The 27,405-nt window shown below is 43.5% G+C and overlaps 1 long non-coding RNA gene across 1 annotated transcript; it reads right to left on the reverse strand.

The window, feature by feature from the left end:
* Positions 1–225: 225 nt before the first annotated feature.
* On the reverse strand, positions 226–22,960 carry LOC123461668. The gene is made up of 3 exons (XR_006637784.1): positions 22,922–22,960; positions 13,325–13,405; positions 226–282 (listed from the first exon to the last, which is right to left on the reverse strand). It is a non-coding gene; the product is annotated as an uncharacterized LOC123461668 (long non-coding RNA).
* Positions 22,961–27,405: the final 4,445 nt, after the last annotated feature.

Consider the following 27,405-nt stretch of genomic DNA (forward strand, 5'->3'; position numbering starts at 1 on the left):
GGTCCTCATGCTTGTCCAGCGGGTGCTGTTCCTCACGGAGCCAACTCCTCAGCCTTTCGGTCTGTAATTTCAAACCATCCAGGGGCTGTGTCCTCTGGGCAGGCAAGTAACCTTGCTTCACCCTCAGCAGTAACCGAAATAGCCCCCACTTTACGATTGTGACAAAGTGAGCAGCAGTTTCAAGGAATGGGCTCTCCACGATCTCACATCAGTTAGGGTTCAGTTCACCAGGCAAAACATCATTGAAGCTGGGTATGGTGGCACAGGCCTTTAATCTCAGCCCTAGGGAAGTTCAGCTAGATGGGTCAAAGTGAAATGGAGGCTAGCCTGGCCTATAGATGGAGTTCCAGGTCACCCAGGCTAGAGTGAGACCCTGCTTCAAAACAAACAAACAAACAAGCAAGCAAGCAAGCAAACAAACAAACAAACAGGCAAAAGGCATTGAAAGGAAAGGAGTGAGCCTTCCTTTGAGTGGAGAGAGGGCAGCTCAGCATGATTTATGCTGGACAGGTCCTGTGCTCCCGGTCCTTTCATCTTTGGGGGCTGTGAGGTGTCTCCCTCTGTTGCTATATCATGGTCATCACCTGCTGGCACCTTGAATTTGGACTTTCCAGCTGCCAGAATTGTGAGTATTGAATTTCTACTGTTGAAGTCACCCAGTCGGTGTCATTTAGTTATGTCAGCCTGAGCTTCCTATGACATACAAAAGGGTACTATGCTCTTCTTCATCTCTGGTAAGATCTGGCAAGGGAATTTGGCAAATAAGAATTTAGAGGGATGGGACTGGTTGTGCTGTTGCACTCCTTTGATCCTTTGTAATCAAAGTGCAGTACGTACACATATAAAATTGTTACAAAATATAAATAAATAAACAAGATAAATATAAAATCAAATTAAAAATGAGGACGAGGGGCTGGAGGGATGGTTTAGTGGTTAAGGTGTTTGCCTGTGGAGCCGAGGACCCAGTTTGGATTCCCCAGGATGCACAAGGGGGTACATGTGTCTGGAGTTTGTTTGCAGTGGCTGGAGTCCCTGGAGGGCCCATTCTCTCTCTCGTTCCCTCTTTTTCTGTCAAATAAATTAGTAAATAAAAATAAAATTAAAAAAAAGGAGGATGAAAGGACAGCATTTGCAGGTGGGTGCCAGGAGTGACCCTCTGCACAGGGCAGCCGTGGCTGCTGCCACAGTAGTGGAGAGGAGAAAGTGGCTCTCCAGCGTGAGGCCCGGTGCGGAGCCTGTTTCGGGTTTTCTCTGGGTACGGGATGCTGTATTAATTGCTTTTCTTGTTGTTACAACAACATTCCTAACAAAAGGCAGTTTAAGAGAAGATGGGGGCCGTCCATGTTGCAGGTTGGGGAGAGAGAGGGCAGCAGAAGCCCACGGCAGCTGGGCACCTTCAGCCTGCAGTCAGGACGCAGAGAGAGCCTTGCGCGGTGCTCAGCTCACTTCCTCCTTTTCATTCAGTCTGAGACCCCAGCCCACGGGAGGGTGCTGCCTATAGGCACCCTGAGTCTTCCCCCCTCAGTGAACCCAATCCAGACACCCCCTAACAGACACGCTGAGAGATTTGTTTCCTAGTGATTCAAGATTCTGTCACTTTACAATATTAACCACCACAGGTGTCCAGTTCACAGTGGCAATGGGCTTATATTTTCTTTGTATCGCATAACTCTAGTAACCCATGAATGACAGATGCAGAAGAGGTTTACAAATCCTGTAGGAGATGTTTGGCAAGAAAAACCAATAGGTTGAGACATTGCTTATGTGTGTGTAAGTTTTGCCCCACAGCACTGTGTAATCTGGGTTTGTAGTGGTCTGGTCAGCTAGGGATGAGAAAGGGAGGATTTAATGGTGTTTCTGTGTGTGAAAGAGTTGTTCCCTGGTAGACTTCCATGAAGCACAAGCTCAGGTTATTAAAAGCATGGTGACTCACTGATAGGTGTTTGAAGTACCCTTCCCCCACTTCTGTACTCACTCAGAGTGCCTTCCTCCCTCTGTTCCCAAGGATGACATAATTTCCTCATTGGTTGTCAGTTCTACATGGTTTCCATGTGACTGGGCAAAATAAAAAAAAAGAAAAAGTCTGCCTCATCATAATATCTGACAATACCCCAGCCCATTCCAGGAAAGTTTCAAAATAAGACAACTTAATGACAGAAAGCAATTGCCACATTTTATGGCCTTGAATAGGTTTGTCACCATGCCATGCCCTCTTGCGCATTTCCCTCTTGATTTTCATAATCATCACTGTGTTCTTACTCCACTTATTCAGTCATTTTGAGGAACAGATGGCCTCATGTGGACACATGCAGACTTGACCTGGTTAACTTCTCGAGATGGGGTCCAGGAGAAGCCAAGGCATGGAACAGGCTTTGCCATGCAGCTGTGCAGGAGAGCCTGAGGACATTAGGTAGAATGGGTGATAAGTGGGCAAGTACCAGACCTGGAATGAGCCAATGCAGGAGGCATGTGGTCTAAGCAGGCCACCAGAGCAAGGCTGAGGAGATGGGTTACCAGTGACAATGATAGCTAGTGTTTCTTGAGGAAGCTGATGTACAAGGCTGTCCCATGACTTTATTATCATAACTCTGACTCAGACGTGAAAAGTAATGCTGCATGCATTGAACATCATTTCATGCTCATATCAACTCTTCAAGGCCCAGATTGTTAGTGTGGTTGGACAGAAGAAGCAACTAACATTTTGAGACAGGACGTGATGGGTCACATAGTTAGTGCATTGTGGGGCTGCAAGTGAAATCCCTGACTGATGAAGAAGGATGTGAACTTCCTTATCTCTTGCTCTCAAACCCCACTGCACCGGAAAGACCAGCCAGAGAGAAGACGTTTACACATTCCTGAAGCAGACCAGGCTTTCTGATACGGACCCTGAACCTCTGGAGATGGGTGACGCTTAGGCTCTGAGACATTGGAAGTTCAAGGCACTGGGGAGTGAGGTGAAGGAAGGAAGTTCTTGCTCTTACAATATGTGATGTTCAACCGATCAGGAATATGTGATATGTTGAAGGAGAGAGAGACAGAGAGAGACCAGTATGGTCCTCAGAAACTTAAGAGTAATTGGTAAGAAAAATACAGGAGAAAGAAAGAAAATATGGAAAAAGAAAAAGAAAGGAGGGAAGACAGCAGTGGCGATCAGGGAGGAGCAGAGTCACAAGGGAGACAAGGGGAGCCTACGGATAGGGTGGGTCAACTATGCTGGCCTACAACTCAAGGTAGGGTCCAAGGTCTGTACAAGTTTCTCCCAAAAGAAGGTCCTAAGGGCCTAGAGTCCGAGAGTTTGAAATGTCATGTTAATGGGTTATGGATGAAATGTTCCTGCATGAAAGTCAGACAAAGGCTTAGTATATGCCTGTTTAAGCAAAATGAAAAAAAAAAAGAGAAATAGAATTTTGTGTATTAATGGGAAGTTCATTTTGTTTTTTTGTGCATTCGTCATCTAAATGGTTTCTTAACTATTATTTCTCTTGTCTTAAAAAGCTACTGGTCTTTTAGACCTTATCTGGCTTAAGGATCATTTTCTTTATCTCTCCTTAGTGCTCTGAAACTCTTATAGCTCTCTGATTCTCTCTTGGGCCTAACTTCCTCTATATCAGTCATTTCTTAAGAATTGACACCTATTGGATTTACCAGGTGATAATTGTTTAATGAGCAGCTCCAAGATGGAGTGGCCTTAAGCAGGAGCCATTTATTTCGCCCAAGGGCCAGCTGAGCAGTGTTCTTGATCTGAGTCAAGCTCAGCTGACCTTTGCTGGGATCTGAAATTGACTGTGCTCCCCAGTGGCTGCTTTAGGGCGGTTTCATTGTGGTGTGGCTTGTCACTCCAGCCCTTGCCTTTTATTTAGAATTATAAAAATCATGAAATGTTATTTGTGGAAGGGATTTTGAAGATTCCTGACAAGGTATTTTGTTTGGAACGTGGGATAGTCACATGTTCTCCCTAAGGAGTATGAAGACTATGTGAATTCCCTGCTAAATAATTGGATGCATTTCTGGATCAATCACCCATTCTTCTTTGTGCTCTTTCACCCTGAGCTTTGACCCTGTTAGTGCCTTCTACCTGGGCTGCCCTTCTGTCATTTTTCACCCTTCTTGCTGAACTTGTTCTTTAAGACCAGACTCACGTGTCTTCTTGCCTCTTTAACTTCCCATCTCTGAGTTTCTTCCCCTCTCTCCTTACTGATCTGAATTGATGTAGCACATTAACGCAGTGGATCTGACACCACGTTAAAGGAGTACCCTCCTTCCAGCATGCTGTGCCCGTGGGGACAAGAAGGACGCCAGTTCCCCCACAGGCCCGAGTTCAGAGGGCTGCAGACATTCCTGTTGTTTCTCATTTGACTTCTCCACTCCTCTGCTTTGCAGAAAGGAAACCAAGGAAGTAACCAGCGGTATCCCTTTTTAGGAAATTCATTTTTCCCAAACAGCTGCTGATCTACGCTCACTACACTTGGAAGCTGACATTCTGTGCCACGTTATTTCTTAAAGTTCCTTGAGCACAGAGAGCTCCTGATCCCTCTGTGAACAGAGTGAGGGCTGGTACTTGGGGTGCAAGGAAGCAGGCTATAGAAGCAAACAATTTGGAATTTCTAGGAATGCACAAACAATTGTGTTTCTGCTAAGGCCAGCTGACTGCCAACCAGAAAACTGTCCCTGTGTGGATTGTCCAGAACTTCCCTGGACTGGGTGGACACAGTGCCATCTCAGAGCCTCTGATCCTGGGAGACAGCACACAGTGGCTGCTGCATTTTGATCCCTGTTCCTACAGCCAGACAGACACATTTCCTCATGTGTTGTGGCCAGAAATCCGAAATTTATAGATCTCTTCCTTTGCAAAAGCCCCTAAACTAGCTGTATTTCCATGGACTTGACCTTTGTCATTTAGACGTTCTCCCTGTTGGCAAACCCAGCATCCATTTCTTCCTGCATACGGCCATTTTGGCAGACTCTTTTAACAGTCTAAGGAAAGAACCAGCAGTCTACATATGGAGACCTCATCCCCAGTTGCCTAATGGATTCAAAAGACATCCTGAATATTCATCATTTCTCCTTTTATGAGCACCTTGGCAATTCTCTCCAAAGGCAAAGGCTGTAGTAAATTCAGAAGTGCCATTTAGTGAATACCAATTTATCCTCAATTCAAGTCGGTGTTTTTTTTTTTTTTTTCTTCCTGCTTCTCAGTATTGGAGCCCCTGCAATCTCCGTGAATGCAGGGCATTGTCTCAGCCTGGGGGAGGCATGATTGCTTGTGCAAATCTCAAGCTGGAGCACAGTGCCGGCTTCCCACCCTGCTCACCTAAACTCTGTGCCTTCCCCCTTTATTCTCCACAGTTTCCTTCTTGGAAGTCTGAAGCCACCTTTGCTGGTGGTGATGGTGGTGGTGGGGGGAATGTTAAAATCAAGCTGGTGCCTATGATAAGGCTTTTAGTTAATAGTTGTAAATTGACAAATGTTAATTTTTTTTTTTAAAGCTCTGTGGTATACTAGGGATCTATTACAACATTTCCAAATGTGTATCTCCCGTGATACTGTTTGGTCAGGTTCTCAGTGGAGATAGGTACAGAGAGAAGCCCAGGGCTTCATTATTGTTCTTATTCGTTTGAATGGTTCAGGCTGATTCGTCTTGAGTGTGACTGGAGAAGAGAGAGAGAGAGAGAGAGAGAGTGTGTGTGTGTGTGTGGTAGACCCTGGATTCACTCTCTCTCCCTCAGACTCTGTTGGTAATCAAGGCTTTTCATTTATCCCACCTCAGTGTCACCCAATAACTACATCACTCACTGATTAGCTGTGTGTCCCCTCTCTTCTTTCCTAGAAGAAGTGAGACCTGAGATCTCTCTCCTACTTACTATCATAACTTCTTACATTGTTCATACCAGTATTAAATTAAGCTTCCAGTTCTGCCTAATAAATTATGGAAAGAAGTTCATAGTTTGGAAAAAGTCAAACAATGATCAACCCAGTAGGTTTGGGCCAACCGAGGCTGGCTGTTTGCCTAAGTGTGCCTCCCTAGTGAGCTACCTTTCTTCCACACAGGTTGTTAAGCTTCCACCTGAGGTCAGGAGGCTAAGCCATTTCTCTTTCCTTCTTTATACACCCCAACAGTCTTGGTGAATTTAAATAGCTCTTGGGCCTATCACAGCACTTGCAAAGCATGGCTCACAGACCACATCTGGCCTGAGGACATGTTTTCCTTGGCCTTTTACAGTGTTTTAAGATGTTTTTAATTAGTTGCCAACATTTTTTAAAAAAATGGGAAATTTTACATAAAAGCATCCAGGCTTTAGGAGTCCTATGAAAAATTTAAAGTTTTGAAAATCTGGACCTAAATTTTCTACATTACCATTGTCTGGGACTGACCAGACAGGTGTGTTGTAGGCCCTGTGCCCATGCACACGAGCTGGCCAGAGTCGCCACTGCTCTGTTTTATACCTGCTTTGTTCACTCCCTGACCTGCCCAGCCTTGGAAGACACTTGAGGGTGTGAGGTCTGGTCTCATGGAAGACAGAAAGTCTGTCAAGGAAGATAATGTTTTCTGGTTGTTTCCCCACCTTCCCTAGTTATTCCTGTTGCAGGAAGGAAGGGATCTAATGAATTCAAGGAAGGTTTGTGACTTTCCCTGACTGAGAGACAGCTGAAAGCCAGTGTATGAAATGAATGAATGAAATGAATGAATAGAATGAGTGAAGAATGAAGGAATGAAAGATGGAATGTTGTGCTACTGCATTTGATGATGATGATTCTTCTCATATTTAGATGGAACTCTTGGATTTTGTCTTAGACCTTAGGATTCTACAATTCTCTAGTAGAGATATAAGCAGGTTGTATAAATCAAGACAAAACTCTTGAATGCACTATTGGGGAGAAATGACCCACAAGCAATAGACCTAGCTGAACAGGGAACAGCACAGGTCTCTCATTTGAATATGGGTGCAAGTGAATTCCAAACCATAAATCCTATTCTAAGAACAGAGTAAATAGATAAAAGTAGACAATTATTCCATCAAGCAAGATTTGGAATATTGAACTGTTTTACAAAATTAAAGGTCCATTCATCTTATTTCTTGTGTTAAGAAGCAAGAGAAGAGGTAGTAAGAGACTTCACTCACTCAGATGGACAGTGAGTGGTAGAATTTGACTCTCATATATATCTGACAAGTGACAAACAGGTACAGTTATATGACAGGACTTTGAGAACAATGGTTAAGAGGAAGGATTTGACTAGTGCTTTTAGGCAACACTCTGAAAAAGTTTGACTGTCTCTTAGATTAGTCTTCTGTCAAAGTTCCAATGTGTTTGGGGCCTTTATGTGAAATCAGCAGGGTAGCTTTTTATTCTGAGAGTCCAGCCTTGTGGAATATGGGAATTTTGCATATACTACCTGGATTCTATGTGGTCAATCAATGGCTTGAAAGGAAGACATTATTTTAGGTCTTTTTATGTCAATTGGCAGGATAGCTTCATAGCCCTAAGAGTCTCTGGCTTTTTACTTCATGAGTGGTGTCATGAAATCATGTATGTTGCCATCATATTTGACACCTTTACATGTGAGTCCATTCTGACGTTCAGAGCCACATTGTCTCTAGGATGCTGAGACTTTTGACTGTGTTACTCTCAGTTTTGGAAGTGGTTCTTGGCTTCTACTTCTCATTCTCATTCAACATCATAGCCTGGTCCCTGTTGGCTTTTGATTTTAAGTGCCCTACTTGTAATCCACTCAGGCTGAGAGAGAATTGAAAAATCGGAAGCATTTTATGTTCCAGGTTGTAGGCCTTACGAGGTGATGACAGGGTTCTATAGGGATATCTGCTCTGTTTTTCCTATTGAATTCAGTGGCATATCTGCAGGAGAGAGTTTAAAGGGGCAGAGAGCAAATGAAACTGCCTTTGAGATAAAGCTGGGAATGTGGTGATAGTGTGATACCAGCAGAGCTCAAAGGAGGTGGGAAGCAGGATGGAAGTAAAGCTATGTATCTGTGCAAGAGAGAAAGCCAAGGATGATACAAAATAAAAAAAAAAACTCCTCATGTATAAAATCTATTTGAGTAACCTTTAATGTAATATCAACAGTGTACTTTGTTGAATAGGAGTGTGTGATGGTCACTTTGGAATGAATCCAGTCCATGAGGGCTAGGCCTGGGCTATGGACTGGGTTGGTATTATCTTTTTGTAAACATTGTTTTTCTTTTAAACCTAACTTTATTTTTGATCTCAGTAGTGGTTTTATTTAGGTGTCCCCCATAAACGTAGGTGTCCTGAATGCCAGGTTCCCAGCTGATGAGATTTGGGAATTAATAGCTCCTGGAGGTGGTATATTTGTATTATAGCCAGTTTCCCCTTGCCAGTGTTTGGCTCACTGTCACTATTGTCCAGGAGGTGATGTCCACCCTCTGCTTATGCCATCATTTCTCCTGCCATCATGGAGCTTCCCCTCAAGTCTGTAAGCCAAAATAAACCTTTTCTTCCCCAAAACTGTTCTTTGTCAGCTGATTTTTGCCAGCAATGTGAATCTGACTGCAACAGTAAAGTTGGTACTGAGAGTGGGATTGCTGCTAGACACCTGACTGTGTGGCTTTGGCCTTTTGGAGCTGATTTTCTTGAAGAATGTGAAAGGATTTGAAACCTTGGCTTAAGAGATGGCTTGCAGTGCTGTAAGTACAGCCTGATGTACTATTCTGGTCAGACATGAATGCAGTAAGAACTATGGACTGTGAGGTTTGGTTTGTGAGGGTGAGAAAGAGCTTTGCCTGGACTGGGCTAGAAGCAGTTTATGTGAGAGGCTTGCTGTTTGTCCCATGTCCTGAGAACTTGTGCTGGGTTGCTTTGCATAGAAACAGACTGATGTCAGCAGAGGGATACGGCACAAACACGAAATCTTTGGGCCGAAACTTCTGCCTGTTTAATTGCAATTATATGAGAGATTACAGCCTTTGAGAATGGGCCAGCTGGCCTGCACTGAGGCAACAGGAAGACTGTAGCCTCTTTTGAAGGGGACTGAATGCTTAAGGAGTATTCTTTTTTCTTCAAAGTCTGTTTTCTTTCCCCCTGGATTAAAAAATTGGCACCCTAATTGGTATTATGAAGTATAAGAAATGCAGGAAAGAGAGGGTCATTGAATTTGCAACATGGTCTTGTGTTTTGGAAATGTCCATGAGCAGTGTGTAGCAGGTTTGCTGGATGGCTGCATAGAGACCCAGTGGAGCCATGAGGATGAACCACGGGTTACCGTGAAGATCCAGTGGAGATGCCAGGACTACAAGATGGCTGCTAAGGAAAGCTGCCAGCCCCAGATGAAATTTTCCAGGACTGTGAGTAGCCTAGCTGGAGGGGTGGAATTGGAACTCCAGAGACTTGTTGCTAGTTAGAATTCACCAAGTTTGGAGATTTGTCACTGACTAGAGTTGTTGGACTTGGAGCTACAGAGTTTGATGTTTGCCCTGGTTGTTTTAACTCTTATATTGGTTGAACATTTCTTTGCTATATCCAGTGCCATCTGTTTTAGTGCATTTATTTTGTTCCATTATGGGTTTTTTGAGAGGGACTTTTTGGTATTTTATCTCAGTTTAAAAGTTGTCATGGCTTAGCGGTAAAGCAATTGCCTGTGAAGCCTAAAGACCCAGGTTCGAGGTTCACTTCCCCAGGACCCATGTTAGCCAGATGCACAAGGAGGCACACGTATCTGGAGTTTGTTTGCAGTGGCGGGAGGCCCTGATGCACCCATTCATTCTCTCTATCTGCCTCTTTCTGTCTTTGTCTGTTGCTCTCAAATAAATAAATACAAATAAACAAGAAAAATTAAGAGAAAAAAGACTATGGGGACTTTTAAAATTAGGTTGAATGCTTTGTATTTTATGTAATAGATGGTCATCAGTTTATGGGAACCAGGGGCAAAATGTGGTGGTTTGATTCAGGTGTGCCCAATAAGCTTAGGTGTCCTAAATGCTAGGTTCCCAGCTGATGGAGACTTGGGAATTAATGCCTCCTGGAGGCAGTGTATTGTTGAGGGGCGGACTTATGGGTGTTATAGTCAGTTTCCCTTTGTCAGTGTTTGGCACACTCTCCTGTCACTGCTGTCCATATGATATTGGCCAGTAGATGATGTCCACCCTCTTTTCATGCCATTGTTTTCCCTGCCATCATGGAGCTTCCCTTTGAGTCTGTAAGCCAAAATAATCCTCCTTTTCCCCCAAACGCTGTTCTTGATCTGGTGATTTCTGCCTGCACTGCAAACCTGACTGCAACAACCTCTTTGAAAATCAACTTCAAGTTATTTTTTAAATTTTTTTTGTTTATTTATATGACAGCAACAGGCACAGAGAGAAAGAGGAAGAGAGAGAGAGAGAGAGAGAGAGAGAGAGAGAGCAAGCGAGAGAGCATGCCAGGGCTTCCAGCTACTGCAAACGAACTCCAGACATGTGCGCCCCTTGGGCATCTGGCTAATGCTAGTCCTGGGAATTGAGCCTCAAACTGGGGTCCTTAGGCTTCACAGTCAAGCACTTAACCACTAAGCAATCTCTCCGGGCCAACTTCAAGTTTTTCTACACAAAATTTCAGTACATCTCATGAATGCTTTCAGTCCTTTGTTATTTCACATATGTAGCCAGCTAGATCACATGACAGTCTATGTGAATTCCCCACTGTATTGTTAGAGGGATATCTTATTATACCTTTTATTCACACTCTCTTCATAGCTAAAGTGGTGGTCCCAGAAATGTATCTTAATGATCAACAAAGACAATAGATTTTGACTGAAAATCACATACCCTCATGACAGGAAGCATTCATTGTTCTTGGCTTTGACAACAAATGAAGTGATTTCAAGGTTTCTGTCAACAGGCCTTAAATTCTTTCAGAGACAGTATAATAGTGCATCTCAAAAAATATTTGTCAGTCAGAACATGCATTTAGTCAGAACATTCATTGAGGACTAAAACGGCTTTCTGGCAGGAGGTGACCATTAGCCAATAGGGAAACAACAGGCAATCTTTGTCCTCTGGGAGCTCATACTTATAATCATGGCATGATATAGTTTTGTCTTTATTTGGGATAAGAAATAATTAAGTCATTCATGCCAAGACATAGCATACCATAAGTACATAGGAGACATTTCTTAACATGCGTGGAGACATGGATCAACCCACTGGAATTCCCATAGGTCTAGAAGAGCTGGGCTTGTTTCTACTCAGTGTCCATCATCATGAATAGGATTCACAACTCAGCAACGGGTCACTCATTCTTACAGGAAGTTTGGATTGAAAGCATTTTACACTAATTTCATAGTTTTGGGGTTAGCATAGGTACTGCAAGTTTGTGCTTCAAACATTTTTCCCTTGGGGAGGTATAGAAACTTAAACTTGGGGAAAAAAAGTCATCTGGTCAGGCCTGTATATTTTTCTAAAGGTATAGTTCAGATGAATACATATTTCATAGTAAAAGTGTTGTGGCATCAGGTATTTTTGAGCAATGCTAGGTAAAGCTGTCTTACCTAGTGCCCAATTACCTTCTCTGTGCTGGGACAAAATACCTGACTTATGGAAGGAAAAGGGTTTAATTTCGCTTATAGTTTCAGAAAGTAAAGTCCATCATGGTGGGAAAACATGACAGGTCTAAGTAGGAAGTGGATACCACATCAGCAAGGAGAAAGTGGACAGAGAAAACAGGGAGTGGGGCTGGACTATAAAACATTATGGCTTGCTCTCTAGTGATGAGCTTCCTCCTAAAGGTCCTGTAACCTTCCTTAACACCACTACATCTGGGGATTAAGTGTGCAAACAAATGAGCCTATTGGGGGCATTTTAATATTCAAACCACCACACCCAGATTTGCTAACAGGCACTGTGCATCTTTCAGGTTAGGCTGGAGCATGCAAAATTCCTGGGTGGTTTTGCACACATGGTGTTTGTGATGGTTTCCTGAAGCATTTGCTGTGGGACTGATGTCTTATGAAAGCCGTGTTGGAAAGCATTATGATGGTCCCATGCTCCTGTGCAAGTCAGAAAGCCCAGATGAGGAAGGACTGAGGCATTTTCTGAAGGGTATAAAGACAGGGTGGAGGTGCTGGGACCAGAACCCAACTCCGCATCTACTGAGTGGATGCTCTTTCTGCACATTCTTCTTCTTTCTTTCTTTTCTTTCTTTCTTTTTTTTCCAAGGTAGGGTCTCTCTCTAGCATTCACTATGTAGTCTCAGGTTGGGCTTGAACTCACAGGGATCCTCCTTCCTGTGCCTCCCAAGTACTGGTATTAAAGGTGTGTGCCACCACGCCCAGCTCTGTGCATTTTGTTTTTTACTCTCCTCCTATTCCTTTCTCTCACCTCAGTAGCTTAGATTTCCTGATCGCTCTTTACGTTTCCCATAACCATTCCCATCATTTTGGAATAGTAAGACTTGCCCCTTTCCTTATATTCTCTTTGACTCTTTCCCTCCAATGCTGACAAGTTGAGCTTTAAAACCAGCTTTAGACAAAACTGTCCTGGGGGTGGCTGTGACCTCCTCCACTGCTGACTCATTGTGCAGAAGGATCTCCTGTGACTCAGCTCCATATCCTTTCTGTCCCCCTGCCCCCCGCACTGCCCTTCAGCTTCACTCATCTGAGCTCCCAGGTATGATTAGTGTTTACTCTGAACTCAATATTTCTATGCAGTTCTCAGCTTTTCCAAAACATGGCACAGTGTGAGTACATAGGAGTCAGTTCTTAACATGTGTGGATGCATGGATTGGCCCATCAGACCCCACATAGATCTGGAATGCAGACAGCTCCTTACAAGCAGCGAGGCCTCCTCTTATCACTGCTATCCAAACTGCCATGGGATCTACTTCAGCAGTTTGAATTCTTCTACACACCATGTCAGACTCTGGACTGATGCTTATATTCACTGTAGTAAACTCTAATCTGTGACCAGGCAATAAGAATAAAAGTTGGCAAAAAAAATTGTGAATAAAAACAAGTTTTGGATAGATTATTTTACTAAGTGATTACAAATATTTTGAGCTGCTGGGGCACCTAATAAATGAGACAATATGCTTTGCCTTGGTTATATCTACATATATTTAGCTGATGAATTTCTAGGGACTTTTTATTGGAGGAACAATAAATTGAATGAACTTTTATGTTTATTTGTGTACTACCCTTTTTGCCCCCCTTTTAATTACAGACAGCCTACCTTCTTTTATCCCAAGCTGCAATAATATCAAGGTCAAATAAACTGTGAATTATTTTAATGAACTGAGTTGCTTAACAAGTAAAATTAAGTTGACCTTTAGGAGGATGAGATGAAATTTAGCCTTCAGTATAGCTGCTGGAGATAAATTACCTGATGGAGGAAAAAGATCACATCTTTATCAGGCCATCCCATCTCCACTCCAAGCAAGTCTCAAAACTTGGCCTTCAATCTCTGTGAAACAGAAAGAAATAATAATAATAATAGAAAAGACTTCCATATAGCCTGGCTTTTTATGTAATCCCTTCCTTCCCTTTGGAGGAAGGTTCTATTCATTGGCTAGGTCCAGCAAGAGACACATTTAATTGCCAATTCTTTGTCTTAGCATTTTTTCATGTTATATTTATGATTATGAAAGCTTGTTTAAAACATTATGGCTGAACAATATAGTCAAATGTATTGAAGCTCTTAAGGAACTTTAACAGGCTATCAAAAAGCAGTGAAGATTTATTCCATGTCTCCCTTCCAGGAGGATATATTGTTGGTTCAGCTGCAACTTCTTAACTTTGCCATATTTTATACGCTTCGGCCATCATGGATTGCCACCAGGCCAGTTGCATGGTGTGATTTAAAATGTGTTCTGATTAAGTATACAGAAGTGGCCCTGTTCCCCAATGGAGGAAGGAGGGAAACATCATAAATATACATTGTTTAAGTGTAAATTCTACTTCACACTCACAGGCTACATTGTACCTGCATGTTTTATGCCCTGTTGGTACTTAAAAAAGTCATTTAAATTGGGGGGCATTTCCAGGGATCTAACCAAGAGCCAGGCTGCAAGGACCTGCTTAGAATTCTTTCCTTAGGATATTTCACAGGGGCAGAATAAGAGAGTGGGAGGAAGTCAGTCTAAAGAAAAAAGGTCTCCAACTCTCCTACTGAATCATACACAATGGGCGTGAATATGGTCTGTGCTTTGTGTCATGGTTGTAATGTAAAATGTCTTTTGTAGGCTTATGCATTTGAACACTTGGTCCTTAGCTGGTGGCTGTTTTGGGGGAGGTGATGAACCTTTTGGATATGCTTCCTAGCTGGTTGATGTAAGAATGTAGAGGCAGGTTGTATGACTCGCCCCACTTCTGGCCTGATCTCTGCTTCCTGATACACCAAGGCATATCAACAAACTCACATTCTCAGGGCCCTAGACCCAGCTTGTCCCAGCCAACATGCCTTACCCAACATTAGGGGCTATATCCCTCTAACCATGAGCTAAAACAAGTCCTTCCTCCCTTAGGGTTCTTCCTGTCAGGTGTTTGGTCACAGTGGTGAGAAGAGTAAGCAATACACATCCTGCAGGGTCGCATCAGTGGTGGCAAAGAAGCATGGGGACACACAATACACCTTCACTGATGTGAAAGAGCTTTCCTTTGACGTTTAAAAATGCCGAGCTTCAGTTTTTCTCAGTCCGTGAATTATGCAACAATTAGGCACCTAAGCATCTCAAGTACTGAGCTGCTGATGGAACCCCAAAGTAGTCTGCACCTTCATAACATCGCCCACCTGGAGGAGTGAGAAGCGAGTGGATGATCATAAACAATGTGGAAAGCCCAAAGTAGGCCTGGGAGCTTTGGGAACATGGAAAAATAAAAAGAGCAGTTAACTTAGAAGAGTGTAGGAGGAGATGACCTTGAGCTTGTCTTGAGGGATGCCCAGGATGATGAGGGAATGAAGGCAAGAGGCTGGAGCTGGGGCTGGGAGGATGTTCCTGACACACGTATCCACATGATGCACCACATGGACAATGATAGCATCAGAGACTGTGAGCTGGGGAGGGCATAGCATGGGGAATGCAAGCTTCCAGTGATGATGGAAGACAGGGGCCAGGAGCCCGATCGTGAAGGATGACGTGTGTGATGATGGTGCTATCTGCATCCGTGCCTCGTCAATGGGATGCCTTCTCCAGTCATCACAGGGTGATGGGAGCATCTGTTCCTGAGCTACTACTGCCGAGGGCTCATCTGGTTTGATTAAGGATCCATTATTCATGCCAGAAACAAGAGATTAGGCAGCACTCTCTTGTAAGCAGCGTGGATCTGGAACCTGGGACACACATGGAGAGAAGCCATGTGAGGACCACACTTGGAGCATAAGCTGCTGGCGACAGTCCAGCCACTGCCACTAAACTTCTCCAGGGGAGAAGAGGAAGCGTCAGAAACGTGGCTTCTGACAGGCAGGTCTTCCTGGGTGAGAAGGCCCTGAGGGATGTGGTGGCTTCCTTAAACCCAGGGATGAGGCTGATCTGGAAAAGGGGATGGCCCTGGAGGTTGCAGCAAGCTTGAGGCTGCAGATGCAGGAAGGCAGGCAAAGACAGCTACAGGCTGAGCAAGTTCTGGGCCATTTTGGACCTTGCAGCCCTTTAGACACCTCTTCTCTATCCTGCCCCCCCCCAACCAGCCCCCTTCTTGGGGCTGTTGCCGTGTGACTTCCAGCTTTTACAGCTGATGAATTATGGCTGCTGGTTGCTTCCAAGCACGATGCATTTTTCTTTAATTAGACAGGTTCCTACTATGAGAGTACAGACCTGCTTGCAAGACGTTTGGCACCAGGGCAGGTATAAATCCCTCAGCAAACTCCCCTGACTCCATTCCTAGGATGTAACACATACTTTGCTAGCAGCCAGACATTGTCCTCCGGCTGTAAGCGCTCCCCCACCCTCTCCCTGCACAAACCCGGAGGACAGACTTTTGTGGGACATTTCTTCTTCGTCTTCTTCTTCTTTTTTTTTTTTTTTTTGCCAGTCTCAATGACAGTTTTATGGTCTAGAAAAAAGTGAAGAAACAATTTTGCCTCCATCTTACTCTAAGACACCAGGTTGTTGAAAAAAAAAATGAAGTTTTATGTATTCAAATATGTATTCAGAGGTTTTCTATGATGACTAAGGACCTAGCTAAATCGCCAAGTTGGTGCTACAGTGACTAAAATTGATACTTCCCCCCCACCCCGAACCAGAATACCTGGAAGCTTAAGCTTGGATAAGTGAGAGGGAGAAGAAGACCCTTATTTCCTATAGATGTTGAAGATTTGTTTTGTGGTCCTGTGACAATGACACTGATTGCTGCTCTCTAGCCTCTCTGGTGTCTTGCCTTCTCCTGTTGGTAAGCTCTCTCTCTAGAGCAGAGATGGATGCATTGTGGGAACTTTCTAGAGCTCTTCATGATCGTTGGAATTATCCTCTTTCTCCTTTTTACTTATCCCAAGAGGCTTAAGGTGGAAAGAGAAATCCTAGAAAGAAATTTCTGTTGCAAGATAGCTTCAAGGTTTTACTCAAGATATTAATAAAGGGCACCAGAGAAGAGAAGTAATCAGGAGTTGTCATTCACAGATTCTCATATCGAGATTCCCTTGGCACCACATTCTTGGCCTTGAGTCTTTTGCCACCTGAGATATCTGTTTCTCTCCCAGCAGCTTGGCCACCTGTGCCTCCTGGACCTGGTCCCTTGTGCTCAACCCAGCTATGGTTCCTAAATTCTCCCTTTCTACTGTATCTTCTCTATCCTTTTTCATACCTGGTCAGTTACATTCATCAGACTAATGTGTTATTTCATGTATGTGTGTGTTGGCCATAGGACAACCTTGGGTGACATCCTCAGGACTGCTTTCCATCTCCTTTGAAAGAGGGTCACTCATAGACTACATTAGTTGGCCCATGACCCCCCCCCCCACACCTCCCCGACGATCCCAGGGATCCACCTGTCTCTACCTCTCCAGTTCTGGGATTGTAGGCATGCACCTTCACACTTGGCATTTTATGCGGGTTCTGGGGATAGAATTCAGGCCCTTGTGCTTGCAAGGGAGGCCTTTTACTGACTAAACTATCTCTGTAGCACCTTAAATAATCCTTTGGAATACCTATTCTCCTTCAACTAGCATCCCATTTCTTTTGCTTGCATCAGCAGAAACTCTCCTAGAACTTTCATGTCTTTCTCCTTGCTGCCTGAAGTGGCTTCCTCTTGTCCATCGCCATCTTTTTTTTTTCTTACATATAATTTTATTTTTTAAATTTAATTCTTTTATAAAAATTTGTTTATTTATTTATTTATTTATTTATTTATTTATCCATTCATTTAACAGAGATAGAGGGAGAGAATGAGAGAAAGGGCATTCCAGGGTCTCTAGCCCCTACAAACAAACTCCAGATGTGTGCATGCCCTTGTGCATCTGGCTAACATGGGTCCTGGGGAATTTAACCTGGATCCTTTGGCTTTGCAGGCAAATGCCTTAACAATGAAGCCATCCCTCCAGCCCTCAGATTTAATTCTTTTTAGTTGGCATACATAAGTTCAGTTATCATTCATCCTAACATTTTCAAAAAATAATTTCCTTTAGTTGATCTCTGAGACCCACTCTAGTGAGGCCTTCTCTCCTCCACTGTAGCCAGCTTAAAAAAAGTATATATATTTTATTTATTTAAGAGAGAGAGAGAAAAAGAGAGAGAATGGGTGCACCAGGGCCTCCAGCCACTGCAAACAAACTTAAGACACATGCACCACCTTGTGCATATGACTTTATGTGGGTACTGGGGAATTGAACCTGGGTCTTTTGGCTTTGCAGGCAAGCACCTTAACTGCTAATCCATCTTTCCAGCCCCCTAGCCTACTTTTGTCAACAGCACTCACAGTTTATTTCCACAACCTCAGCAGCATGATGGCCCCTGACCATCATTGTCTCTTAGTGTTGTTCTAAGAACACTGGCTATCCCATCAGTCTCCTTTGAATGCTAACCCTTTCCTCGTCACCTCTGAATGCTGGTGTGACCATGGCTTAGTGCATAAGCCCCACTTCCTTCCCCACCTATCCCTGGTCTCTTGTTGAGCCTATTCAGACACCTAGCTTATAATTGGGTGCTTATAACTAGCAAATGTATGTACCAGACTGAGTGCTTTCTCCTGAACTTCCAGACTTCTTCACTCAACCTTTCTTCTCTCCATCTTCACTTGTATGTCAATCATACACACACATACACACACATGTGCCCACACACACACACACACACACACACACACACACACACACACACGCATTGCAGAGAGCTCCTCATTTCCTCATTACTGGAACAAACATCCCACCAGACACAGCTTATGGGAGAAAAGGGTTTATTTCAGGCTTACAAAATCCAGGGGAACCAGCATCAATGACTTAAGAAACTGCTTACTTCTATAGATCCAAGAAAAGAGGAAAAACCTGCAGCAAGCAAACCCCAACACCCGCAAATTCAAGCAGCCAGACCTCCAACTGCTCTGAACATACCTACTAGGCTAGACTGAAGATGCACCCCCGAATATCTCTTAGAGCTCATCTCCAGGACCCACCCCCAGTGACAGGCCCCCATGTGGCAGAGATCTGCCTGCTTGGGATTCATGTAGGAACTTTAAACAAAAATGACTGAGTCTATGGGGCCAGACAGTGGAACTGTCACATTCAAACTACCACAATATCCAAAGTTCATCTGCTGCTTTTCACCTTAAGCCTTCCCATAGTTCTTCTCATCTGAGCTGATGGCATCTTTATCCCTATAATTGTTCAGGTAAAAAGCACTGGCACCAGATCAGAGTCACATCCCATATGAAGCCCAGATTCACAATAATCTCCAAGATCCAATTAGCTTTCAGCACTGCTGCTGCTTTGGTCCAAGCACTGGTACTTTCCTATTGCTTCCCCAAATCTTTCCAAGGGTTCCTGCTGCTTCTCAGTATGTGAGATAAGCCTTACCTGTGCCCTGACTCTTCTCTTTGTCTGGGAGTATCCCCCTCTCTCCCCCCTTTAGCTGTCTACCTCATCAACATCCTTGACTTTTCTCATGACTCTGCTCAAATGTCACAGTTTTGGCGAGTCCTGCCTTGATCTCCCTAGGTCACATTATAACTAATCTAACAGCACTCAAATCACTCTTGCTTCACTCCCCCCCCCACCACATAGCACTTATAACCTAATTACTTAGTTTGCATGGTTCTCATATTTAGTACAATCACCTGCTCAATCCTTTCCCCAAAGGATGTGAGCTCTATTGAGGTTAGTCATGGTTTTGTTCTCTGGTATATTTTTAGTACTTGTGTCAGTACCTGGCACTAAGCAGTAAGTTCTAAATAAATACCAGTGGGATGAATGAATAAAAACAACACATAAATATACTATTTCACGAAGTGTGATCACACTACCCCTTTAGTCCTCACAGTAGTGTTGTGAGGTTGGTGCTATTGTTAAATGCTTCTCTGAAAGTTCAGCAGATTGTCAAAGATCCAGTATCCAGTAGGTGTCTGATATATTCATGTGTGGGGGTGGCCTTTTGGCAATAAAACTGAGGTTGGTATGGTTATATGCACCTTTAATACTAATTGTAAGTTCAAGTTTAGCTTGGGCAACACAGTAAGTCTGTCTCAAAAAATAAAACAAAGCAAAACCCCAAAAGAATGCAAACAGAGGAGCCACCTGCCTTAGTTTGTTGACAAATGTTCTTTTCACAGCCCTCCTACAAACTCAATATTCCTTTCTCTTCCTGCTCTCACTATGATCAGCAACTACCCCAACATGTGCCCTTGAAGACTTCCACTTTGGTGAGAGGCATTGAGGTCTGGAGGCCTGGATTGTCAAACATACATTTGGGAAATGACCCATGATTCCATTCAATTCTAGTGGAAAATATTTCTTGAAATGATTAGCAAACTTCCCCTCAATGAAATTCCTCAGAATGCTCTTACAGACTTTTCATTTCCTCCAGCACCACACATGCTTCGCTGAGAATATGGGAGCTGGGGAGCCTGAGCACCCCCAAGGACCATACGAGATGATTTTCTCCACACACTGGTAGTCAGAGCTGTGTAGATCACTCTCTTGGGTATGCCTAAGGTTCCTGTGGAAGCAGGAAATGCTCATTTCTTAGAATAATAAATCTGCATATAATATTAAAATTAGCTCCTTTGGGACTGACTGGATGTGCTGACTCAAAGCACCTTGCAGCAGAGTCCTTGAATCACCTAGAGCAGTGTTCAGGGTGAGGTGGTTGCAATAGCATCATAGGACCCTTGGCTGATGGAGAAAAGATGTCTCAGAAGAGCTCCACTGAGTTGTGAATCACTGTGATACACCAGGCAAAGGGAAAGTCCATTACCACATTAGCTCTGCCTCCTGATTCCTTGTTTCAGGGGCTGGATGGAAAAGGTCTACATGAGTACCAGAAACTATCCCCATAGCTACTAAATGTGTCTGGGTGTTAAATAGAAATTAGGCATTACCATTGACTTCTTAATTTCCATCTGAACAATATTGCATTGGGAATAGTTTGGTAGACTTGAGAGACACAAAATCCTAGAGATAAGCTCACATTAAATGGATAACTTTCTTAAGCTGAGCCTCAGAGATGGGTAGAATCTCTCCTCCAGAAGAGAGACGGAGATGCCAAGAAGGAAGCAGACACATAGTGGACTTCTGTGAAGTATGGAAAGCTTGTCTACAGGGGTGATGGGCTTTGAGAACAGAGAAAGAGCTTAAAGAAACCCAGAGTCCTTGCCTTTAAAGTTTTTCCAGGTCATGTTTACACATCGCCTATAAATACCCCTACAGGTTTTTGCATGGGCTTTCTTATTGCAGTGGATCTCTGAATTGTTTCATAGATGAAACTGTCTTAGAGATCATCTCATTTGATCTTCTACTTTACAAAGACATGCATAAGACTTGCTCAACCAGTTTTTTTAACAACAACCGTGACGTCAGCCACAGCAGTAGTGATAGTCACCATCATCACCATCACCACCACCATCACCACTACCACCACCACCACCACCATCATCACAATTACCACAACCATCACCCCACCATCACCATCATCATTATCACCACCACCACCATCACCATCATCATCATCACTACCAACACCACCACCACAACCATCACCCCTCCATCACCAACATCATCATCACCACCACCACCATCACCACCAATATCATCATTACCACCACCACCAATAACAACACTACCACCACAACCATCACCCTACCATCACCATCATCACCACCACCATCACCACCAATATCAATCATCACCACTATCACTACCATCACCACAACCATTACCAACACCACAAATACTACCATCACCATTACCACCACTAACACCACCATCACCACCAGTACCATCACTACCATCATCACAACCATCACCGCCACCATCATCACCACTACCACCCTCACCACCATCACCATCACCACCATCACAATCTCCATCACCTCCTCCACCATCTCTACCACCACCATCAGCACCACAATGCAGCAGCAGCAGCAGCAGCAGCAGCAGCAGCAGCAGCAGCAGCACACTAACTACCAGGGGACCCCATGTGTTTTAGTCAGAGTTCCCTAGAGGAACAGAACTGATAGAATGAATTATATTAAAAGGGAATTTATTGGATTAGCTTATCACACTCTAACAAATAGCAGTTTGTAGGCCAGTGAGTCAAAGAACCCTATAGCCACTCAGTCCATGAGGCTGGATCCCTCAGCAGGCCCAGTTCAGCACTAAGGGCCTGGAGGCTTCCTGCAGTGCCGCTGCTCTTCTGCCTATGCTGGTCTAAGTCAGCAAGCAGCACTGGCAGCCGGGTGAGTGGAGGGATTTCTTTTCTCTCAGAATTCCTTAGATAAAGCCCCCCCCCCCCACTGCAGAGGGGCCACCCACTCTGGGGGAAGGGTTCACCCCGGGGGAATGGTTTCCTTCTTCAGCTAATTCTTCCTTGAAACAAGGGGGAATGGTTGCCTCCTTCAGCTAATTCTTCCTGGAAACAAGGGGGGATGGTTTCCTCCTTCAGTTAATTCTTCCTGGAAACAAGAGGAAATGGTTTCCTCCTTCAGTTAAGTCTTCCTGGAAACAAGGGGGGATGGTTTCCTCCTTCAGTTAATTCTTCCTCAAAACAACCTCAGAGACCTACTCAAGAGGAATGTCTCTTCATTCCTAAACAGATCAATTTGGCAACAGAACTTAACCATCTCACCAAAGTAGTTCTAGTAGACACTGCATTCAGTTTTCCTTTTCTTCTGCAAACTAAGATATGGAGGAATGTAATTACGTTCTATTTGTTAATTTTCATTTTTTGCATGTGTATGTGTGCTGTGTGGATATGTACGTGGACACATGTTTATTTATGTGTGGGTGTATGTGGAGACCAGATATCAGTGTCAGGTGTCTTCCTCAATTGTGTTCCACCTTATATTTAAGCAGGATATCTCACTAAATGTGAAATTCACTGATTCATCTAAAGTATCCCGCAAGCCCCAGAGATCCTCCTGTCTACCTCCAGAGTATGGGATTACAGGTATGTGGTGCCATGTTTATCTTTTAGGTAGGTTTCTGGGGAGCCAAGCTTAGGTCCACATGCTTGGGTGGCACACACTTTACCAATGCCCATCTTCTCAGTCTTATGATTCTACCTTAAAGAGAAAGAATAGAAACTTGAAAATGAACCAGGTCATAGGCTCTCTTGATTGGAAACTTCCAGCTGCTTTCCACTGGTATTGGAGCAAACTCCAGGCTTCCCATCTTGGCTTAGCATACATTATGAGACAAATACCCTTTCAGAGTTCCCTTGCCCACCAATATCCCTTTGGTCAAAGCTCATTTATGCCTTGGGATATTCTCTTTGGACCCTAGCTGCCTTCTTTGGTAGCTGTCATCTCAGCTCCACAGTCAGCTTCTTCCCGAGTTTCTTACCCTGTTGGAAACCACGCTTCCAGTCTCTCATCCCTTGCTCTGCTTCTCTATGTAGCACTTATCACCACCGGATGCATTTTTCCTCTGTTTGAGAGTGTTGCAGTCCGGTTCACGTTGCTGGTAGAAATCACCCAACCAAGAGCAGCTTCTGGGAAAAAGAGATTTATTTTGGCTTACAGGCTCAAGGAGAAGCTCCACAATGGCAGGGGCAAACAATGGCATGAGCAGAGGGTGGACATCACCCCCTGGACAACGTAAGGTGGACCACAGCAACAGGAGGGTGTGCCAAACACTGGCATGGGGAAACTGGCTATAAGGCCCATAAGCCCGTCCCCAACAATACACTTCCTCCAGGAGGATTTAATTCCCAAATCTCCATCAGCTGGGAACCTAGCATTCAGAACATCTAAGTTTATGGGGGACACCTGAATCAAACCACCACAGAGGGTTTGCTCATTTTCTGCATTTGCCCACCAGAATGTGGCGTTAAGACCCATGGTATCTGCAGTGACTGGCTGTATGTGCTTAAAATTGTGTGTGGGATGAATAACTGTCAGGTGCAGTGGGATAGTTAGAAGTCTGGCCTTCATCTGCTCATTTACTCACTTGGAAACCCACCCAGTGTTTGAGCCTATCTTAGCTCCAGGTGAGCTTGAATACTTTGGGTGATGTACCCCTCCAACATGGATCCTGGCTTTCTCTTACAGTAAATGAGTATACAGGAGTCCTACCTTGTGATTTCTGTGAAGAAGGAAGGAAATGAGCAGGTTCATGTCAAGTTTTGAATGCATATGTTACATGTGTATCATTCCTTGATTTCTCTTTTTCAGCAAATTGCAACTTGTTACCAATGGTTTGTGTAAGCAAGAGGACACGTCTATATTCAATTTGAGAACACACATCTTCATCTTGGGCCCCTTGCCCTATTCTCCAGCTTCTTTTGCTGCATGCCAAAGAATAAAAGCTTGGGGTTCCAAAATATTTCTGAGGAGAGTTTGTGAAGGTTTTGTCATGAATGCTTGGGGGAGTCTATCCCTAGCACCTTATACTGTGATGGGAAGAGTTCTGTCCCCAGATACCTCCTGGCCTCATTAGCTGGAAGTGGGGTAGAAAAGCTCTTAAGAGAAGTGACTCTGGTACTAGACTAATTTGGTTTATATCTGGCTCTATCATATAGTAGACTTGTGACCTTAGAAAGAATATTTAACATCTTTGTATCTACCTTAATTCACCTATAAAATGGAAATAATAATATTTTCTAGGCCCATAGGGTCATGTGAAGATTATATATGCAACTATAGGTATATATGTATATGTATGTATATATGCCATATGGAAGAGGCTTAGAACAGCACTAGCTCACAATGGAGTGTCACATTACATGGGATGTATATTACTAGGAATTATGCCAACTTGTTTCTCTTGTTTAGTTTCTTGATGTAGTAAATAGTGCTCATGAAACTTGCACTGCAGGATTGTTTCAGAGTTGAGATAACAACTGGAAAGCTTATTAAAAAGTGATTGGTAGGGCTGGAGAGATGACAGCTCTTAAGGCATTTGCCTACAAAGCCTAAGGATCCATGTTTGACTCTCCAGGTCTCACGTAAGCACAAAGTGACGCAAGATCACAAATGTGCACAAGATGGTGCGTGCATCTGGAGTTTGGTTGAAGTGCTGGAGGCCATGGCTCACCAATTCTCTGTCTCTCTCTCTCTTGCATAAAAACGTGACTGATACATGTAATTCCCTATTAAATCTATGTTTACTATTTATTACTCATGCTGGTTTTACTTTCTTTCTCCCACTATTTTTGTTAAAATATTTTATTTATTTATTTATTTATGAGAGAGAGAGAGAGAGAAATGCCTCTACTGTAGGTGGCATACTAGCCCTCCAGGGGGTTAAGTAACCTGGACACCAGCCCTAAGTTTTCCACCCAGATATTCCAACCTTTTGGATGCTCCATATTCTCACCAACAAAGTGGAAGTATGAGGCTGGCGCTACATATCTCATAGGGCTGCCCAGTAAAGGGAAGCCCCAGATATGATGAGTCTGAACCTGCTTAAAGGGCTCTCCAATCTAATAGTACATCAGAGAATGTAATGAGGTAATATGTAGCCATAGGCCCAGGTAGGACAAGGAGTATAGTCTTTCCCCTCTCCTAGGGATTTCTCTTACAACTTCCTCTACAACATATACACACTCTTATCCTCCTTTACCAAATTTTTATTACCAATGGCTATTGCCAATGAGATAACAAGTCCGTAGTTGTTTGAAGAAGATATGTATTAACCAGTGCTGCGGTGATTGGTTAAAAGTGCTTGTACAAGTCTGATGACGAGAGTTGAGATCTCCAGGAGCCACACAAAGCCAGAAACAGGAACTTGCATGTCAGTGTTCTCAGTGCCCCTATGGCAATGGAAGGTGGAAAGAGGAGGATCCTGAAGCTTGCAGACCAGCTTGCCTGTTGTTCACAGAGGCGAGCAACAATAGAGACTCCATATTAATAGAGGTGGATGGTTCATACACGCTGAGGCTATCCTCTGACCTTCATATGTGCATGCCTATGCATTCATGCAGACATACATATGCACACACAAAGATTGCATTTAATTCCCTGTCCTTGAAGCTAGTCACACTGAGTTAATTTGTCCACTGTGGTTCAAGTAGGACAAAGAATGCCCTGCCTCTTCCTGAGGTGTGATTCTGGGACATTACAAGCCAGATGGACATCTCTGGATATAAATACTATTTCATCAGCTTGATATAAAACACTCTTAAAACTCATTTTGGATGTTTGAAGAAGCTTATTTTTTTCCTTTTAAAGTTTAAATTAAATTAAATTAATTTATTTTTTAAAGTCTAAATTTATTTTTAAACATAAATAAAAACAAAATAGTGCATATTTATAATGTATGTCTCAGCATATGCATAACTTGTTTAATGCTCACATAAATAAACAGAAATTTATTACTTCTTTATGATGCAAGTATTCAAAATCTGTTCTTCTTGCTTCCGTAGATATCTAGACATTGTTATTTAGAGTCACTTTCCTGATGAATCTTGAAGGAAGGAAAGGCTTTTAAGGTCTTCTCTTGAAACTTCAGAAATAACCCAACAATGTCACAGAATAAAGCCAACTACAAAAATCACAGCTTATTGGGGAGATACAGGACCCACCAATTCAATAAGAAAAGATGCTGACTACTCACCACCAGAAGTGCCACCTGTACCCCGTTTACAAGGGTCCAGGAGAAACCACAGAAGAAACAGCAGCATGAGTGCTGCTCCCAGATCCAGCCTGACAACTGCCTCCAGGGAAACAGCAACAAACAGTGAGGTGAACTAACACACACTGAAACCGAAATGCAGAGGCTACAGGGAACTCAACACTAAAAACAAGCTGCTACCATGCCCAAAATTCAGCAATTTCTGTGGAAGAGGGGGTAGGAAGATTGTAAAAGCCACAGGGTGGGTAGAAATATCCTGAGATACAATCCCCCTAGAAACTAACAGAGGCCTTAAATACCCCACAGTTATACCAAGGACCCTACTGAGAAGGGCCATCAGAGAAATGGGCACCATGGGTTAGGGGATATGAGAATAACCTATGTAAAAAAATTATATAGAGAGATATCTGATTCCATCCCAAATCAGATGGAAACAACCATCTTTGAGGGGGCTATTTCATTTCTGCTGAAGTTATAGATGAGCATGACATGATGAATTTTAGGAGCATGAAAGAAAAGTACTGAGTCAGGATACCCAATCTACCATGTGCATTGAAGCCAGAGCAAGCTCTCGGCCTTGAACCACCAGATTCTACCATCGTGAGTCATGGAGCTCCCAAAGCTCTGCGAACAGTCTGCTAGTGAGGAGCTTTGGCACGGGCATGCGTGGGCCTTCTCAGATTTCTCTTTGTTTCATACACCATGTGTGTGTTTGTTGGCCCCACTACTTAACCTCTCCTTGCCCCAGCTGAGGTTGTTTTTGCAGGGAATGTGCACCTCTACTTCCTTGCAGAATCTTGGATCTTCTCAGGGAAAGTCGTGTGCTGAGCCAGTGTGAAGTAAGAGAGAGAGCTATGTACACACACTGAAAATGACTTTAGCTCAGAGTTTATTTAATACATCCTCCAAATTGTATTTTGAAGCCTCTGTTAACAAGAAAGCACTCTCTTTTTGAGCAGCGGGAGTGTTTTATAAATGGAATTTGCAGACCAGCAACACTCCCATTAATTTCCCCTGTCTACAATTACTATCATTACATTCTTAAAGCACTTTTAAAATAAACTACACCATGATGTCATGTGTACACTCTGGGCTCTAGCGAGAGGGGCAGCAGGGCAGCAGCATCTGGACCCTGGACTGCTATCTTTTAGGGAACATCTTGATGGCTGTAATTACTGTCATGTTATGGGAACCTAAAAAAAAAGGCGCCAGAGTTCCAAATAAAACATAAAATGGCTTTGATATAATAAATG

This window comes from Jaculus jaculus, chromosome 1 (genome assembly GCF_020740685.1).
Source record: "Jaculus jaculus isolate mJacJac1 chromosome 1, mJacJac1.mat.Y.cur, whole genome shotgun sequence".
Classification (NCBI taxonomy): Eukaryota; Metazoa; Chordata; class Mammalia; order Rodentia; family Dipodidae; genus Jaculus; species Jaculus jaculus.